The sequence below is a fragment of the Schistocerca nitens genome, chromosome 11 (assembly GCF_023898315.1).
Source record: "Schistocerca nitens isolate TAMUIC-IGC-003100 chromosome 11, iqSchNite1.1, whole genome shotgun sequence".
In the NCBI taxonomy this organism is placed as follows: domain Eukaryota; kingdom Metazoa; phylum Arthropoda; class Insecta; order Orthoptera; family Acrididae; genus Schistocerca; species Schistocerca nitens.
The window spans coordinates 87,773,574-87,788,709 of record NC_064624.1 but is presented as its reverse complement, the minus strand read 5'-3'; the positions used below and the strand labels follow the sequence as shown (position 1 = coordinate 87,788,709).

At 41.1% G+C, this 15,136-nt stretch overlaps 1 long non-coding RNA gene across 8 annotated transcripts in view; it reads left to right on the top strand.

Annotated features, from left to right (window-relative positions):
* LOC126212898 (uncharacterized) overlaps nucleotides 1-15,136 on the top strand; it is a 1,289,673-nt gene that overhangs the window by 478,245 nt on the left and 796,292 nt on the right. For 7 of the 8 annotated variants that reach the window (XR_007540969.1, XR_007540977.1, XR_007540973.1 and 4 more), the window contains one exon: nucleotides 12,352-12,420. The exons of the other annotated variant lie outside the window; for it this stretch is intronic. This is a non-coding gene — a long non-coding RNA (uncharacterized LOC126212898). The remainder of the gene's footprint in view (nucleotides 1-12,351; nucleotides 12,421-15,136) is intronic. 8 annotated transcript variants of the gene reach the window in all.

The following is a 15,136-nucleotide window of genomic DNA, read 5'->3' as shown; positions in this document are numbered from 1 at the left end:
TTCTGGTGAAGGCCAATTTGTAAAGGTAATGTGTATAAGAACCTTTCTGCAAAATGAATGTGTACAAATGCAACGACATATCAGTGCGCTAAATGATCTGATGCCAGGCCAGTTGTGGGCAGTTGAATGGTCTATTTAAGATACGTGCTGTGTAATACAATGTAGTACTCAGCTGTGGGACCTAGTATTTTATAACAAAGAAATGTGTACCTTTGTTTGTTAAAAAAGCCCAAAATATGGTTTAATGTGGTCATTTCTAAAGTGGCAAATTAGGTGGAGTTTGTTTTGAGCAGTGGTCGTATCGAATACTGCTAGATATCAGGCCTGCACTGAGTCGTTAACAATAGTCCGCTAACATCAGCGAGCAGTTGAGCTGTAGCTTTCCCCCAAATATTTTGTGTCATGTGTTGCTTATCGTTTTCTGATTTTGAAATAAGTGAAGCTACTAATCCTGATCTGTTACGGATTTCGATTACGAACCTTACAACGTTAGAAAAGATGGGTGATCCCTTTGACAATACTGTTGGCTGTTGCCATGTGAAAGGGAGGTGAGGTTTGTTTCTGCACACCACTCTCCTTCCCTCTGGCAGTCAAAATTCTAGTTTGTTTATGCTTGTGGTCATCTGTCACTATAGCCTGTAGTGTCTGCACTATGTGCCAAAATTCTTCTCCTAATGTTAACATAGCATTATGATATGTTCAGTTCTGCCTCTATGCTAACTGCCTTGTCTGTTCTGTCTGTAGCATTGTAAAGCATGGGTCGCACACCTAAGAATGCCCACAAAAGATAGAAATTAATAGTTTGTAGATTTTGTTATCATCGAATTGTGCAGAAAAGAGAGATAATGTCCAGAAACACCTTAAATTAGAGACGCATTCAGCTCACTGTCAGGAAAAAGCTGTGGCTTTTCAACAGAACAATCATTTTTAAATTCTTAAATATAGCCAAATGAAGAAAACAAAGGCTAGTTTGGAAGAAAAAGGTTTTGGAAGTTTTTGCAAAAGCAAACATTACTGTCACAAAGTTCCCAATCAGCACCTTTCTGTAGCTGTCAGTTTCAAAGAAATAAGGCTTTGTTTCTTTCACTCACGTGACAACCTTTGAGGTATGTGCATCTAATCATTAAAAGAAATATGAATCTCAACAAAAATAGATGCGAATTTTGCCAAAAAGAGAGAGAGAGAGAGAGAGAGAGAGAGAGAGAGAGAGAGAGAGAGAGAAATTCCAGTACGTGGGGTACATATAGAAGTTTGGGCCTAGCCAAGAGTTGTGCACAGATAGCCAAAACAGTTAAGGTGACCGCTCGTGTAAAGCAGGAAACCTAGGTTCGAGTTCCAGTATGGCAGTTGTTTTCATTCCATTATACAGCTGATGGTTGTCCGTATTTGCAACTGCAAATATGTTTTGTGTATTGCATGTGGGCTGTGGTCAGCACAGTGCTTGTTCTTTTGGGCATGCATGTATGTCCAAAGGAACATTGCATCATACTTTTAACAACACAGGCACTGCAATATCATAATATGTCTGTGTTTATACAGTGTCTGCATCGTCACAATATAATGCTCTTCAGACACGCATGCCTAAAAGCTGTGGATTAACATTATGAAGTAAATCTACTTATTTCATATCTGCATTGATGTCAGCATTTTGTTACACACGAAAGTTTGTGCCGGACCAAGATTCGAACTCAAATTTTCCACTCGTTACGAGCGTTCACCTTAACTGCTTCAGCGATCTGAATGTTCCCCCGGGACTGATCCAGACTTCTATACATCGTGTAGTCACATCCCGTATGCCCACACAATTTGCGATTCTCGTGCAGGGAGAGAATAGTGTTATATTGTCATTATAGACTCTCATTGGTGCATATTTGTAATATGCGAACTTTTTCACAACATTATATTAGTGTATATAAATTAGTTGTCAGTTGACAGCTCCCACCAGCAATACACGAATGGGACCTGTGCCGGATTTGCAGGCTCCAACCCTGTTGGCAGTTCCACTGTGCAAATCATTGTTCTTGCTGGTACTCAAGTAGCAAATGTATTTTAATGCGAAAATGTTGTCTAAATGAAGAAAAAATGTAACCATGGCCCTAATGACAATTAACAGCACTACGGAGGTCTAGATCGTAGTCAACTTAGAGAATTTTTACGTACTTTTTGTAGGAAGTACAGACATCGAACTTAATACTTGTTACGAGTTAAATGTTGACAAAATTTCAAAACGATGTCATCCTCGAGCATTATGCACGAGTCTGTAGACTGTATGCTGAAGCTGTGGCGCGATCCCAACCGAGGGATGTTTGGTGAATACTAGGGACCGTATTATACGCATTTGCACGCTGCATATCCATTTGCATATTTAGCTCCTTTTCACCAGTTATTGCATATTTTAATAAAAACTGGTGACGATACATACTTCACTCTGTTTACAATATTTTAAAAATTGAGACGGGTAGTCTCTAGCTCTATCTAGTTTTTACGTCTCACACATTCACCGCACCTAAAACTGCGTGTAATAGCTAACCGAAAGCCCAATGCATGGCGAAATCATTACAGAATAGGAACAGGAAGAGGCGTACAGAGTCTGTGCTCCTGCGCCTGTGCCCCCCGGTTAATCCCCCCCCACTGTCCCGCCGTATGCGTTCGCAACAAATAAATTAAAATTACGCGAGCTTTTAGTCGCACTTCCGTTGTTTCAGTTTAGCTTTCTGCTTACTTGTACACAGTTGAACGTGTTAATGATGTGCAGCGTATAACGTGTCGTGTGCCATACCACCCGAAAAAAGAATGGTCGTTTCGTGGATAGCTGACCGTCCCGGAACATTTACATATCACGGGATTATTTTATGTTGTCAAGTCTGTGAAAAAAAAGTTTTGTGCAAAAAAAAAAAAAAAAAAAAGTTTCAAGTAGATCAGCATGCCGAGACAAATCTTCCTATCACAGGAATGCAGAAGAAAAGGTGATGACAAAAATTTCTGATAACAGCAAGTTGCAGTAGCAGGGACTTGTCCAGAGGTAACCAAAAAAGTCTGTTTAACATGGATCTGTGCAGAGCATTCATTGCAAGCAATATTCCTCCTCACAAACTTATAAACTCTATCCTCTAAGGCTTCCTGCAGAAATATTGCTTAAATCAAAATATACCAGATGAATCGACATTGTGTAAAAATTACATACCGACAATGTGCGTAAATGTTCTGGAAGAAATACGCAATGAACTCGAGGGCAACATGATCTGGATTTCAGTTGACGAAACTGCAGACAGTTGTGGCCTGTACTTTGCAAATTTAATTGTTGGTGTTTTAAAAGAAGAGCCTTCTTCTTCCTATTTAGTGTTCTGCAAAGGACTTGAAAAAGTAAATCATTCTACGATCACTAGATTTGTGATTGAGGGTATTAGAAAAATATATCCAGAATCTTCTGCAAATGCAAGTGTGTTTGTGTTTATTTGAGATGCTGCTCCCTATATGATCAAAGCAGGAAAAGCTCTCAGAGTATTTTATCGTAATTTGATTCGTGTGATGTGCTTTGTTCACTGTGCACATCGCCTTGCTGAATGTAAGTAAACTGATTTCAGCCACAGAGAAAGTGCTTCTAAAGGCTCCTGCTCGCATCAACACCTACAAAGAAAAACTACCAAATGTGCAATGATTATAAAGAGTCCACCTCAATTGCAAATAGAAACCGGATGTTCGCCTAGGTTTCGGTGCAGATAACCACGCCTTCTTTGGAACACACTAAAACTACAAACTGCCTAAATAGGCATCGCCCAGCATTAATACAGTTAGTAGTTTTAGTGTGTTCCGAAGAAGGCACGGTTATCCGCACCGAAACCTAGGTCAACATCCGGTTTCTATTTGCAATTGAAGCGGATTCTTTATAATCATTAAATTATTCCAGTCGTAACTCATTGGGGTACGTAGGTTGAAGCTGTGTCATTTTACAATGAAAATTTCAAGGCCATTAGAGGGGTAGTAAATGACTTTAATAGTGCAGAGGCTTTGGCAGTTTGCCAATCCAAGGAAGCTTTTAATGATTCCGGTATTAAAAAAGACATTGCTGTGATTAGCACTACTTTTCCCATATGCCTGCAAGTATTAAAAAGCTTGAAACTCAAGGTTTGGCATTGAATGAATCTATTCAGTTAATGAATGAAATTATTCTAGTGAACTGCTCATTGCCGGAGGTATTCCCGAGAAAACTTATAGAGAAGTTTGAAAACATTTTATACAATAACCCAGGCTTTGAACCCTTGTACCATATTGATGGTCTTATTAATGGGACGGGTGAACTTTTACCAGAAACGGTAAGTGCCAACATAGCACCCAAATTCAAATACTGCCCAGTCACCTCAGTTGATGTAGAATGGTCCTTTTCTACTTATAAAAATGTTTTGAGTGATCGAAGACACAATCTTACCACCAAACTATTGGAACAGTACTTGTTTATGTGTATTTACAATAGTAGGAAAATGTAAAATAAATTTTAAATGATGCTTTGGTCCAATAGTATTAATTAAAAGTTAATGATGTTAAAAAAATTCATGATTGTGTGTTGTTTTTTAAATAAAATATTACTGGGTTTTTGAGTGTGCCACCGCTGCGTGCAGTATATCTCGAACTTGGTCCTGTACGTATCGATTGTTTTGCCATGACTCAACTCACATCGCGTCTGTTTGTTACCGACAACAATAGTGAAGAAGGAACAACTCTTGAAATACAGTATGAGTCCCCATTTTGCAAATTTTTAGAAAATAATCCCAGAAAGCCTTCCCCCCCCCCCCTTTCTAACCTCTACCAGAAATTATTCAGAAAGTGATATCAACATGATATCAACATTCTAAATGTACCGATGTTTGGCATGGCTGGCACTCTTCCTCGTAATTGATATGCACAGGTTCGACTTTGAGATGTAATGCACGCAGTAACTCCTATGTTTTTTTATTATTTTATCTTGCAGATTTCTGCACTTTGTGCATTTTTAAGCATTTTTCATGCATATTTTAAGATTTTTATGATGCATATAATCCAGTGATGACACACCCACAAGAATAGCATTTTAGAGCAGTTTTGAAAAAATTGTAAGCTTTCATCAACCTGAAGGTGGTTTTGAGCAGCACAGTGCTCTACTAGGGACAGTCCTACTCAAGGCCATACACCATTTCCCTCCTCTGACCTTTGAACTCATTCATCTACAGTTTGTCAACTCCAAACTGTGGTGGAACTTGCCGTTTTTCACAATAACAGATCCATCAGGAGGTTAAGGAAGTGATTAACGACAAATAAAAACGTGTAGCTACCCCAGCTCTTACACCACTCTTCACCTGTCTGTCAGCGATGTCGCGAACGACCGACGGTGGAAAGATGGTGTGCTCCAGCAGTCAGTACCTCGCTACCTGCCATGGCGCGAGCATCAGTGTGTGTGCAGATAATGGATGTGTGTTACTTAAAATAGCAAGCGGGACTATGATATTACGCGTGCTATCAGTTGCTTGTCTTATTACTGTGCTGACTAATAAAACATTATTATCTCGAAGTGTAGTGTTTGATTAGCTGCAAAGGTGTTACTCATACTGGCACGCTGCCAGCTTCATACTGTATTTACTTGAGTGTAAGACGCCCCTGAATATAAAATGGCCCAATTTTTAAAATTTTTTTATTTATTCATTTTTTTAATGAAAGGCTCCTTGAGAGAAATTTATTTTTAACAGATTCTGATTAACTAGAATTACAAACTGTTTTATTGATATAAAGTATCTGCCAAAAAGGTAACCTTATAACTATTCTAAACTTTTGCCATTTATTGATTGTCTAAATTTTGATAACACTTGGAGAAATAAAATAAAAACAAGAAATTGTTCACATGAATTTTTGGACTGGTTTCTTTTCTGCCTTTTATGCTTACAATCCCTGTAGTGTGTGCTACCACTATCTTGGGTCATCACCATCATCAACCTAATGGCACAGCCGTGAAATTTATACCTTCATTGTCACAAACATATGGCTGTTTCTTCAGAATATGTGGCTATTTCTGAGGTGGTTGTTATGTTGGAATTTGAGAACACAGCTATTTTTTCCTGTATACATACCAGATTTCACCTCTATCCTGAAATGAGTATGTTATAATCTCACTTCCAAACATGTCACCTCCCCCCACTCTGTGTAGAACCACCTGATATACCCCCTGTCATTCTTGTCATACGTCACAGAGAGTGTTGACAACATTGCAGCAAGAAACACAGAAGTACATCACTTGCCTAGATCTAGGCTTTTATTGTCTCGTGCAGAAATGAATACTGTTGTTGAGTATTTGTCCAATTTTAAAGTCAGTTCAATTCCGACTACAAATGCATTTGAGCAAACTGCAGTTTAAACACAGTAGATGTTCATACACTGAAGTGCTGAAGAAACTGGTATAAGCATGTTTATTATAACACAGAGATTTGTAAACAGGCAGAATACGGCACTGCAGTCGGCATCGCCTTTACAAGACAACAAATGTCTGGGGCAGTTCTTAGATCAGTTACTGCTGCTACAATGGTAGGTTCCCAAGATTTAAATGAGTTTGAACGTGGTGTTACAGCCAGTGCATGAGTGATGGGACACAGCATCCCTGAGCTAGCAATGAAATGCAGATTTTCCTGTACGACCATTTCATGAGTGTACTGTGTACTGTGACTATTGGGGATCTGGTAAAACAGCAAATCTCCGACATCACAATGGCTGGAAAACAGTCCTGTGAGAACGGGAGTGACGACAACTGAAGACAATTGTTCAATGTGACAGAACTGCAACCCTTATGCAAATTGCTGCAGATTTCAATACTGGGTTATCAACAAGTGTCAGTGTGTGAACCATTCAACGAAAAATCATCGATACGGTATTTCGGAACCGAAAACCCACTCGTGTACCCTTGATGACAGCATGACACAAAGCTTTAGGCCTTGCCTGGGCCCGGTCAACACCAACATTGGACTTATGATCACTGGAAACATGTTGCCTGGTCGGACGAGTTTTGTTTCAAATTATATACAGTTATGGAGACAACCTCATGAATCCATGGACCCTGCATGCCAGCAGTTGACTGTTTAAGCTGGTGGAGGTTCTGTAATGGTGTGGGGCATGTGCAGTTTGAGTGATATGGGACCCCTGATAAATCTAGATATGACTCTAACTGGTGACACATACGTAAGCATGCTGTCTGATCACCTGCATCCATTCATGTTCATTGTGCATTCCGACAGACTTGGGCAATTCCAGTAGGACAATACGGGGCAATTACAGCAGGACAATGCGACACCCCACACACCCAGAATTGCTACAGAGTTGCTCCAGGAACACTATTCTGAGTTTAAACACTTTTGCTGGCCATCAAACTCCCGATCATTATTGAACATATCTGGGATGCCTTGCAACGTGCTATTCTCAAGAGTTCCATCTCCTCACACTCTTAGGGATTTGTGGACAGGCCTTCAGGATTCCTGTTGTCAGTTCCCTCCAGCATTACTTCAGGCATTAGTAGAGTCCATGCCACGTCGTGTTGCGGCACTTCTGCGTGCTCGCAGGGGCCCTACGTAATATTCGGCAGGTGTACCAGTTTCTTTGGCTCTTGAGTGTAGAAAGCAAAAGTAGTTGGTATAGATTACCACGCATAACAACATGATGAAATTTGCTGCGGGCTCAGTGCTTCCCTCCGTTCAATCGTCATAGCTCTCAGCCAAGCTGGTGTCACTGTTCTCCTTCCAAGCTTGAGTAACTGTCAAAAACAGACTGCAATATCTGCTAGTATGCACGTCATATTTAACAACACCAACTAATATGTAAATAAAGGATTGCATTTAAGATTCCGTTCCACTCTCGAAGTTTTGCTCATCCCGCGATCTACTGACGTCTGTCGGTACTATCTCCACAACGGGTCTTGCGACTGTAATTTATTTTTGCTTTGACAATTACAGTCTGTTTAATATGATCTACTTCCTTTGTTAGCCACGTCATTCTATATTAATTTTCCTTCTTGTTTCAACTGAATTTCACCAACGTGGTATACAGCTGAGTAAAATCAGGTAATGTTTTTACATGGTATTGTAATACATGAACAGTGGTCAAATTTCTCATTTGCAATCTACGTAGTAAATCATTACAGTGTCTCATAACCAAATAAAATTTTGATCTGGTTTCTGAATCAACTAATGTTCTTTGAAGGACAAAAATTTCTATATTTGAATGTTACCTTTACTTAAAAAATTGCATTAATGTTTGTATATAATATTTATACATGTATGAGAATGTTTATTGGAAACCTGTTAAAATACAACAAAAGCTTGTAAGTTGATAGACTTTAATTCTATTTCCTCCTGTGTTTCACAAAACTGTCAAATGTCAATCAGTGCAATAGACTGTTGTGGCTAGTTCATTATTTCTTGTGTATCTCTTGCGCTAGTCAGTGTCACGTGATCGTTCGAGTAACGTCGATACTGTACCGAGCACTTCGGTGTATCGGGAACTCTCGAGCTTGTCGGAATGTATCATTTGCCAAGCCCTGCCCTTCAGAATTATTTAAAATAAAATTGCACAAAGCTTCATCTTCATGATGACCACTGTAAATGTAATCCTACTACTGTGCACATTACTAAACAATGTGATAATGGTGACCTCAGAAAAGTAGTTCAATCAGCCAATTTAAGACAACCCTGTAGCTTTTGAATGGAACATTTGGAAAGAAACCTCGTCTTATAATTATGTAAATACTCTAGATGATGCAGGGTTTTCAATATGTTATCTGCTGATACATATTTCACCATGAGTGATCTGAAGATGATTGTGTGGTCAACTGAAATTAGTCTTCACATTTTAATGTTTTATAGTGCACGGGATCTAGACAGTAAAAAAGTTTTTACTGACTTGAGCTATTAATACCTGCTGGGTCGAAATGGAAACACAGTTTCCTTCTGTAATGTGTTTCTGTTGTTTTAGGGGAGGAGACCAAACAGCGAAGTCATCGGTCTCATTGGATTAGGGAAGGAAGTCGGCCGTGCCCTTTCAGAGGAACCGTCCTGGCATTTGCCTGGAACGATTTAGAGAAATCACGGAAAACCTAAACCGGGACGGCCGGACGTGGGATCGAACCGTCGTCCTCCCGAATGCCAGTCCAGTGTCCTAACCACTGCGCCACCTCATTCTGTGTGTGTGTTTCTGTCGTGGCCGGATGACGGTGGGTCGAGTGGTGCCGCTAAATGACTGCCGCATCTGGGAGTGTGGTGGCTCATCAGTTTGCACGAGGGCCACACTGTTTTGGAAGACTTGCAGTGTTGAGGGCTGCAATGTGGCGGGAGCTCTGTGTCTAGTGGTAGCCTGCATTGAGGTAGGCTGGCTTGCACCAGGACGTGGACAGTGCTGTGTCTACCCCTTTAATGTGGAGAGTGAGTGTGCTAGTGTTGTGTCCTGAGAATGGATTTGAGCCTCAGAAGGGCGGTTCTAGTGCTCCACGCAGTGGACCGTGTCAGAGGAAAATGTGGTACGTCATTGCCAGCTCTCTGAGAACAGAAGTAGCCCATTTTCAGTGCCGTGTTGTTCCACTCGGTAAGTAAGTGTGGAGGGTAAGAATTGTAGAGGGAAACCTAGGTGTAACTACGGGAAGCAGGTCTGAAAAGATATAGATTGTGGTAGTTGTGCGTGAAGAAGAGGTCTGATCGGGATACACCGATGTGGGAAGCTACTTATCTGTTGCAAAGCCATTGTACAGCAGGCATGTGAATCGGTACTGGGGATGTTATGCCACCAGTTGTCAGATGGGTGATACTTTTACCGCAACATGTTTGGGACTATGTTACCTCATTATTGAGTGCTATAAAATAAAGAAACCAGTGAAGAAATCACAATACTACACATACTGACCCATATAAAAATATTTGTATCTCCCTTTAATGTAACATACCATAAAGCTTCTGTGCCATTAGGCATCATCAGCAGTAAAATCCAGCAGCAAATGTGCATTGTCATACATAAAACTCTTCTCAGAACATCTCATATTGACACGTTACACTCTCGAGGCACAGTTTGCGTGTTAAATTGGACGACACTAGTGTCACTTTAGCGATATCTCCTCAGGGAACAGCCACAGATTTATTCGAATTAGCGGCATTAGGTTTAATGTTTTCAGTTGTCTTCCGTATGGATGCACACAATGAAACACAGGTGTAGTAATTGTTTTTAGAATTTTTAGAACTTTTGATTTTCATAAATTTTACAGTAGAAAGTAACATTGTTGAGGGCTCTGACATATGCTTTGCAGTCGAGTGCTATTTTTAGTAGGTGACAGCGGCAGCTTTAGTTTAACAACTGTGCCTTGAGAGTATAACATACTAACATGAGATGTTCGAGGAAGAGTTTTATGTTTGACAGTGCGTGTTTGCTGTTGCCTTTTGCTATTGATGAGGACGCCTAATGGCACAAGAACTTTGAGGTACATTACACTGTGGGCCGACATAAACATTTCAGTATAGGTCAGTAGGTAGAGTGTTGTAATTTATTGGTGGGTTTCCTTGTTTTATAGCACTTGATAAATGCGTTGTGGTAAAAATACCAGACATTTGACCACTCATGTTGTAACATACTCAGTACCATTGGGGTGCGGCGTAAAACAAAAGACTTTTGAATGAAGACCACAGCAACATTCAGTTGATATTGATGAAGTTATAATAAAGTGACAGATAATTATTATTCACGTATGGGCCCAGTAGGACCACGCGAGGTACAATCCATCAAGGTCACGTTTGATGGTTGGCCTTTCTTTGTGCCCAAATTTGTTTCATTCTTTCAGAATGAAGTCTCTTTCTTTCATTAGACCACGGTGTTCTAATCTGTTTTGTAATCAGTGGCAGATTATTGACTGATTTCTTCCCCCCCCCCCTCCCCCTCCCCCCGTTGACTTACATCTACACTCTGAACCAATGAGATACCTATTAATTGAATGTGCTTTAGCTGTAGCAGAGAAAGCGTGTGGATGCAATTTCTTATCTACTACAGTTGATAGTGAGTGAATTGGAAAATACACATTGTATTGAGTCAAAATTGTACTGTGCAACAACCGAGCGAGGTGGTGCAGTGGTTAGACACTGGACTCGCATTCGGGAGCACGACAGTTCAATCCCGCATCCGGCCATCCTGATTTACATTTTCCGTGATTTCCCTAAATCACTCCAGGAAAATGCCGGGATGGTTCCTTTCAAAGGTCTCCTTCCCCGAAACAACCAACCAACCTACTGCGCATAAGTGTACAAGTAGGCTAGCTTGCTAGCTCTGTGAAGCTCTTTGCAAATGTTGCCATTGTGTACAGGGATTTCATATTGTTAGGAAATTATTGTTAAATGTAGTGAGTCTTGAAGATGATTTGCACATCGTTCAAGGACTGACAAATGATGTAATGTAAATTGTAAATTGCTCGATTACTAGAATCAAACATAACTATCAATAGGTGCAGTTAAGTGTGTGAGTAGTGAGTTTGTGTGTGTGTGTGAGTGAGTGAGAGAGAGAGAGAGAGAGAGAGAGAAGAGAGAGAGAGAGAGAGAGAGAGAGAGAAATTGGGAGGGACGGGGGGGGGGGGGGGGGGGGTCACCCTTAGTTATGTGGTTATTTGAAGAAGGGAAGAGAGAGATATAGAACTAAAAGTACTGTCTAATTGAAGTTTCCCAAAAATTTTGTAATGCAGGCTACATTCGATATTTGCTTTTCACCAGGAGAATGTGTCATACTTATAGGTACAGCCCGTATTTGCGTGCTGCCTATTGTCGATAATGAAGTCATAAATATTGTTTGATATCACATACAGTTGTACTGTTGTCCATAAGCATTGCCATCATACCAACTCAAATGCTTTTTGAAACTTTAGAAATAATCTGTTCAGCTGTTTGGCCCAATCTGTGGCTCTCACAATGTCATAAGAGAAGAATGAAAGTTGGGTTCTGCACTGCTGATCCTTCTGGAATCAGAGCTGGTTGACACAGAGAAAGTAATTCTGTTACAGACAGCCATTGTAATGCTACAAGACATAATGTAGGGTAAGTTCATATGACTCTGTTGTGGACTTGGACTGGTTGCCAAACCACAAATGGGGTCTGCTTAGCAGCACGGTCACACACTCTCCTGTCAAAATTGTGTACAGTTAGTACCAATTGTTCATTGGTAGGACTGAGGGTGTTGCTCAATGTGTAGTTGCGTATGTTGCCTAACTTTGCATTTTTTTATTTTAGTTGTGATTGCGCTCCCTTTTGTTTGGATTAAAGTTAATGTTAACTAGTCACTTTTAATATCTAGTGTACAGAGATACAGGTTTAATTCTTTTTTCAGGCGTATTGTAAGGCAGAAGAGCCTGTGCTGGTCTCACTTGTCCCAGTGCTTCTCAAAGAAGAACATGTGGTAAGTTTTGTTATTAAGACATTTGCATTTGGTAATGAATTGGCTTAAGTGGAGACAATAATGACCCATGATGTATCTTAGAAGATAGATTGAAGCATACATTTTAGATAGATGTGTTAAATCTCTGACACTGTGGACTGGAATACACTATTTAATATATCAAAAAAATTGATCAATTTTTGAAAATATAATGTAATTGAATAGGTAAAAAATCTACTCACCAAGTGGCGGCAGGAGGAAACATGTACAAAGATATTGAAATCTGCAAGCTTTCAGAGCCAGTGGCTCATTCTTCTGACAGAAGAGTTGAAGGGGATGGAAAGAGGGGTGAAGGAAAAGGTCTGGTGAGCTTTAGGCACCAGAGAGGAGAAGACACTGGTTCCAAAAGCCTGCGGATTTTAATACGTTTATATTTTTCTCCTGCTGCCACTGCTCGGAATGCACTATTTGGAATTCTTAAGTTGTCACGCATAAAATACAGGGAGCGAAAAGAAATGTCTTGTACAGAAACAAGACTGCAGCTGTAAGAGTCAAATTGCTGCAGCGCACCTATCACGGACTGCTGGCAGCCCAGTGTCTGCCAGCTGCACAAACCACGGCAGGGCCGAGAAGTCGGCAAGTAGATTGTGTTAAGAGGGCATTGCCAGTGGCCGCACCAAAACGACACTTGCTGCACGCTGTTAGCATTGGCGTTAGGCGATTGAGGCTGTGTTCCGCTTCTGTGACCCGGCCGAGCAGCCAGTCGAAAAGCTGTAGTACTCTGCACACAGAAGATTTAAGTTCGTGCTATGGTAGCAGAAGGCAGTGACATTGCCAGTCCGGAACTGTCGAATTCACCACAGCCGCTGCCGTCCAGTTTGCCGTCCACTGCCACTCGCAACTGAGATGTCGCACGCCCTAGGAACGGTCTCCGCCAGCTTGGCGCATCAAATGCGTTGTCACAGTTGCGAGCAAATCGTTCCTGAAAAACAGAAATTTTTAATATTGAATATTAATTTAAATCTTTGGGAGTCTTTTGTGAACATCTTTATATGAAGTATAGCCTTGTATGGAAGAGAAATTTGGACGGTCATCATTTCAGGCAAGAGGAGAAGAGCTTTTGAAATGTCATACTACAGAAGGCTGCTGAAGATAAGTGGTAGTGGATAATTAATGAAGTAGTTCTGGATCAAATTAGAAAGAAAAAGAAATTTATGTCACATCTTGGCTAAAAGATGATGTATGCTGGGGCATCAAGGGATTGTCAGTTTGGTGATGGAGGGAATAGGGTTAAAATTGTAGAGGAAAAACAAGGTTTGAATACACTAAGCAAACTGAAGTGGATGCAGGTTGTTGTACCTATACTGTGATCAGGAAAGAGGCTTGCCAAAGATAGACTTCACGGAGAGCTGCCTCAAACCAGTCTTTGTGCTGAAGACCACAGCAGTGTTGAAACCGTAATTTTGTATGAAAGGTCAAATTGAGTGAGTTCGCCATAATGTTCCAAGCTATACTGTAATTAGTGGCTGCTTAGAATGTGTGAACTGTTTCAAGAAGTGTTTAGGCCATACGGTATATAGTGCCGCACTTAATGCTGGAAATGGGTACTGCACTCAAACATGGTGGCAACAGAAGTACACATTAATGGTCACACAGTAAAGGTAACACTGTTTGTAGCATCTTCCACTGTGTAAATGTAAAACAAACTGTTGGTTTGTTTTATGAAAACGAAAGTTGCTACTCACCATATAGCGGAGATGCTGAGTCGCAGATAGGCACAACAAAAAGACTGTCACAAATAAGCTTTTGACCTACAAGGCCTTTGTCAGAAACACACACACACACACACACACACACACACACACATACACACACACGACTGCGGACTTTGGCAGCTGAAGCCACACTTATTTGTAATATATCATTCGTTCTGAATTTTACATTGTTTGATGTTGGCTTACCCCACGTAAAATAAATAGCTATGGGCACCCACATGGGGTCATTCTATGCCAAACTATTCATGGGCCATCTAGAGCAATATTTTCTAACTGCCCAGAGTCCAACCGCTCACCATTTCAGATTCATTGGTGACACCCTCATGATCTGGACTGAGGGTGAGGTCACCCTAGCCACATTCCCCCAAAACCTCAACACCTTCCTCAATGCTAACCTCCACCTCAAGGATAGCTTCATCAGTACCTCTGTCCATACCAAACCTTCCAAACACTGACAGTACCTCCACTTGGACAGCTGCCGCCCATTCCGTACCGAGAAATGGCCTGCATACAGACTAACCACCCGTGGTCATCCCATCTGCAGGGACGAGCAGTGCCAGAGCAAATACACCGAGTATCCCACCAAGACCTTCGCAGACCGAAATTACCGTCCCAACCTTTTACAGAAGCAGATCTCGCATACCTTGTCTCTCCAGCCATCTACCACCTCCTACTTACTCACCATCTGGCTACAGAGCAGCATTCATCTCGTGCCTCGGCACCACGTACGACTGGAGCAACGGTTTTGACTACCTCTCACTGTGCCCTGAAATAGACCTAGAGGTAAGACCTATCTCGTACATTCTACCAACCACATACTCCGGTCAGACATCTTCTACCCCATCAGAGGTAGGGCTACCTGTGGAAGCAGTTTTTCTGAACTGCGCAGGTGGGAACTCTGCCTGCAATATATCCTATTACCGTAACCCCCCTGGCCTCAGCCTTCATTAGTCCCTGTCCTC